Below are 5,523 nucleotides of genomic sequence, written 5' to 3' on the forward strand. Positions count from 1 at the left end.
TGTACTTGTACTGATCGTCTGATATGTTAATTTAGCTTGTTTTTTCTTTTTTTTTTCATTTTGGTATATACATTCAACATGCTATCCTGACTGCAAAATGATTCAGAGGATTAAGAGCAATGACAATAACGGTATGAATTTTTTTTCTGAATATACAGTAGTTTCCCCTTAAAATTCCAACCCTGGAAACACGTTCTCTTTCATAAAATATCTGTGTCGGCGGTCCCAGAGACTTGCATACCTCTCTTAAACACAAATATATGACCCGTTTCTTTGTGTGGATATCTGTGTGGCTGTGTCTCGAAGGAACCTGTGTATGTATGTGTCTTTGTTTGGAGCGGCGTGCATTTATGCCCTTGTTATGCGGGGAATCCGATGTGCACTGCACGTGAGGCTAATCGAAGTATGTTGGGGTATGTTGAAACGATTTTTTTTCTTTATGTTTGTGATTGTTTTTCTTTAAACCTGGCAATACATTTTTCATTTTTTTCTTATTATAAAGGGCAATTTCTACGTTACGATAAAAGGGTTATTCGTAACAATTCAGTTATGCGGTAGTGTATTTATGTATTTCTATTAATTCATATAAAACGATAAAAAAAAGAAAAAGAAAAAAGAAAACGACATCAATATGGAAATGAAGCAAGAAATTTAAAGTGAAAAGTAATAAGAATAAGAATAAGAATTAGAATGAGAATGAAAATAAAGGTGAAAATGAAAATGAAAATGAAAATGGGAATGCTGAGAAAGAGAAAATGAAAAACACAAAGAGAAAGAAAAAGTAGAAGAAAAAGACACAAAGAAAATGAAAGAATAGGAATGAGAAAAATAAAAAGAGAAGATTAAGGATATGAAAGAAGAATGAGAAAAAGAATAATAAGAAAGAAGAATAAACTTGTAAATAATACAACTATAGGAATAAGAAAGAAGAAAGAATAAGAGCAAGAAAGAAGAATTAAAATAAAATTAAGAAAAGGAAAGGAGAATAAGAATAAGAAAAAAGATTAAGAATTAAATTGATAATGAAAGAAGAAAGGAAAAAGTAGAAGAAAAGAAAATGAAGAAATAAGATGAAAGAAGATAAGAAAGTGGAAGAACTTACACTATATTCTTGTTTCTCCATTCATTTATTTCTGTTTTTGTTTCTCCATTCACTTTCTTCCGTTTTTGTTTCTCCATGAATATCCTTCCTTTCTTGTATCTCCATTCATTTATTTCTGTTTTTCTTTCTCTGTTAATTTCCTTCCTTTCTTGTTTCTGCATTCATTTATTTCCGTTTTTGTTTATCCATTCATTTTCTCCCGTTCTTATTTCTCGATTCGTCCTCTTGCGTCCTTGTTTTTCCATTCATTTATTTCCGTTCTTGCTTCTCCATCCATTTCTCCCCGTTTTGCTTCTCTATTGATTTACTTCCGTTCTTCTTTCTCCATTCATTTAGTTCCGTTTTTGCTTCACCATTCATTTTCTCCCGTTTTAGTTGCCCCATTCATTTACTTCCGTTCTCCTTTCTCCATTCATTTACTTCCGTTCTCCTTTCTCCATTCATTTACTTCCGTTCTCCTTTCTCTATTCATTTACTTCCGTTCTCCTTTCTCCATTCATTTACTTCCGTTCGCCTTTCTTCATTCATTTACTTCCGTTCTCCTTTCTCCATTCATTTACTTCCGTTCTCCTTTCTCCATTCATTTACTTCCGTTCTCCTTTCTCCATTCATTTACTTCCGTTCTCCTTTCTCTATTCATTTACTTCCGTTCTCCTTTCTCCATTCATTTACTTCCGTTCTCCTTTCTCTATTCATTTACTTCCGTTCGCCTTTCTTCATTCATTTACTTCCGTTCTCCTTTCTCCATTCATTTACTTCCGTTCTCCTTTCTCCATTCATTTACCTTCGTTCTCCTTTCTCCATTCATTTACTTCCGTTCTCCTTTCTCTATTCATTTACTTCCGTTCGCCTTTCTTCATTCATTTACTTCCGTTCTCCTTTCTCCATTCATTTACTTCCGTTCTCCTTTCTTCATTCATTTACTTCCGTTCGCCTTTCTCCATTCATTTACTTCCGTTCGCCATTCTCTATTCATTTACTTCCGTTCGCCTTTCTTCATTCATTTACTTCCGTTCTCCTTTCTCCATTCATTTACTTCCGTTCTCCTTTCTCCATTCATTTTCTTCCGTTCTCCTTTCTCCATTCATTTACCTTTGTTCTCCTTTCTTCATTCATTTACTTCCGTTCTCTTTCTCCAGTCATTTACTTCCGTTCTCCTTTCTTCATTCATTTACTTCCGTTCTCCTTTCTCCATTCATTTACTTTCGTTCTCCTTTCTCCATTCATTTACTTCCGTTCTCCTTTCTCCATTAATTTACTTCCGTTCTCCTTTCTCCATTCATTTACTTCCGTTCTTCTTTCTCCATTCATTTACTTCCGTTATCCTTTCTCCATTCATTTATCCCCTTTTCCAGACTGTTCCCATAGTGCGTCAGGTAGAGAGTGTGGGAAGCCAAGTCCTGCCTAGTTACAAGAGCCGAAACAGGTACTCACACGGGCCTGCATCTGTGGCTTTAGCGGTGCAACGTCAGGCTGGATATGTAAATAGGCATTGGCACATTCTGCTTCACTGGGCATTGTGTTTATGTTGATTTTAGGCGAGCATTTCGGTGTTTTTCTTTTAGTGGGGCTGTGGATAGGTGGGAGAGATGCATTGGGGATAAAGGTGAAGTAATGTGGATAGAAGGATAGAAGATACATTGGGTTTAAAGTTAAGGAAATAATAAGAGAGAATTAACAGTGTTTAAGGCTTTTGGATATGTCATATGATGGGAACGACTTTTTTTTTGTTTGTTTTGATTTTAGATTTAGTTTGTAATTAGTAGTACCGTTTTAGAAGACAGTGTATGTCGGCATCCATTTTGTGTTTTATATATGGGATCACTCGGTTCCAAGAATAACCATTATTGGTTTGCTAATATTCTGGAAAACTGTAGAAGGTGAAGATATGTGACTTGATGATAAATGTATATATATTTTTGTATTTGAACTGTTTTGTGTTATATATTTAGTTTTTTTGTAGTTGTTCCTGTTATCCTTTTTTTGGTAAGCTGCATTGAATTAAATTGTTCTGGAAATAATTGATGCTTTCACATACACGATATAACATTTCTCGATTTTTATATTTACAAATACGTTGATTTAGAGAGTTTGGTAGTTTTTGTGTCAACCGTTATGTCTCTCTTAACGTTTGCATGGGGGGCGGGGGGAGGGGGAGTTTTACCTAACTGAATAGAGTTTGAAGAAGAGAAGCAGAGAAAGAGAAAGAGAAGAAGGAGGAGAAGACGAAGAAGAAGAAGGAGAAGAAGAAGAAGAAGAAGAAGAAGAAGAAGAAGAAGAAGAAGGAGAAGAAGAAGAAGAAGAAGAAGAAGAAGAAGAAGAAGGACAACAACAACAGCAAGAACAACAACAACAGAGAAAGAGAAGGAGAAGAAGAAGGGGAAGGAGGAGATGGAGATGGAGATGGAGAACTATAAAGAGAAAGAGAAAGAAAGTTAGAGAGAGAGAGAGAGAGAGAGAGAGAGAGAGAGAGAGAGAGAGAGAGAGAGAGAAAGAGAGAGAGAGAGAGAGAGAGAGAGAGAGAGAGAAAATGTAAAGCGAAAATAAAAGCAAATCAACACTTTTGTTGAAGAAAATATATTCGTGAAATACAATGAGCGTCCTGTTTTTTTTTTTTTTTTTTTTTTTTTTTTTTTTTAATGGAGACGAAAAAGATGAAGAAAAACATTCAAGGTAAAGAAATAGAATACTTCAGATTATTAATACGCTTATACAAAACAAAAACAGAAAATTGCGTTTGGAGTTCTATGTGAAATTACATATTTTTGAATGCTATAGTCTCCCCCTTAACAATGAGTGTCGTTCTTTTTCCCATGAGAACTATCTCTAGTGTTTGTTTACAGTAAGATTTTTATTTTCTTGATTACTTTACTGACCTAAATTGTTTTATCCTTTCATGCGTAAATCATACTTTTCCTTACTAAAAGTAGAAATGCTGTATTTGTTTATTTATCATATACAGAAGCGTCCTTATTCGAGAATTGTAAACACATTATACCCAAGTGAAGAATTTTCTTTGGGAGACTGAAGTAAATAGATCGGTTACCCTTACTATCCATGCTGATTCAAGTAAATAGGATAAGCGGGATGCTGGATAGGAAAGACAGATTGAAGGATACGAGACAGAAAGGATTCGTTAAGGGAAGGATTGTTTGATTAGCTAACGGGCAGGATAGGTAAGAGGTTGGAGTCCCGAAGAGGATGGGTAGCAGAATGGATAGGAGTTGGGTTGGATAGCTTACGAATTGGATAGGTAGCGGGGAGGATAGAGAGCCAGCTGGATAGGGAATATATTGGGTAAGTGACGTATAGGATAGGTAACGGATAGGATTGGCAGCGGAATGATAGGGAATATATTACACGTGACGTATAGGATAGGTATCGGATAGGATAGGCAGCGAGAGGATGGGAAATATATAGGATAAGTGACGTATATGATAGGTAGCGGAGAGGATAGGCAGCGAGAGGATAGGGAATATATTGGATAAGTGACGTATAGGATAGGTAGCGAAGAGGATAGAGAGCCAGCTGGATAGGAAGCGCGAAAGCTAGAAACCAGAAGGACAGGGACTTGCAAGGAGAGTAGCGGTTGGATAGGCAGGAGGAGGGGGAGGGTAGCGGGTGGGATAGGTAACGGGCTGGATAGGCAGCCGGGAGGATAGGTAGCGGGCGGGAGAGTGGAAGGGTAGCGGGGTAGCGAGTACAGTTCGCCTTCCCCCTCCAGGCGCATCTGTCCTTGTGACCCTGACCGCTGCCACCCCCTCCTCCCCTCCTCCGCACCCCCTCCCCTTGTCCTATCCTCCCTCTCTGTCTCTCCCCTTTCGTCTCCTCCTCCCCTCCTCCGCACCCCCTCCCCTTGTCCTATCCTCCCTCTCTCTCTCTCCCCTTTCGTCTCCTCCTCCCCTCCTCCCCTCCCTCGCACCCCTTCCCCTTGTCCTATCCTCCCTCTCTCTCCCCTTTCGTCTCCTCCTCCCCCCTTGCTTTATCCATTTTCTGTCTCTCCCCTCTCGGTCGCTTTTCCGTTAGTTGTCCCCTCCTGCGCTCTCTCTTGACTCTGTGTGTGTGTGTGTGTTTGTGTATGTGTGAGAGTGAGTGTGTGTGTGTGTGTTTGTGTATGTGTGAGAGTGAGTGTGTGTGTGTGTGTTTGTGTATGTGTGTGTGTGTGTGTGTGTGAGTGTGTGTTTGTGTATGTGTGAGAGTGAGTGTGTGTGTGTGTGTGTTTGTGTGTGTGTGGGTGAGTGTGTGTGAGTGTGTGTTTGTGTATGTGTGAGAGTGAGTGTGTGTGTGTGTGTTTGTGTGTGTGTGTGTGTGTGTGTGTGTGTGTGTGTCAGTGTGCGTCAGTGTGTCTGAGTGTGTGTGTATCCGTGCGTGCGTGTGTGTGTTTGTGTGTGTGTTTGTGTGTGTGTGTGTGTGTCTGTGTG

This window comes from Penaeus vannamei, chromosome 25 (assembly GCF_042767895.1).
Source record: "Penaeus vannamei isolate JL-2024 chromosome 25, ASM4276789v1, whole genome shotgun sequence".
In the NCBI taxonomy this organism is placed as follows: domain Eukaryota; kingdom Metazoa; phylum Arthropoda; class Malacostraca; order Decapoda; family Penaeidae; genus Penaeus; species Penaeus vannamei.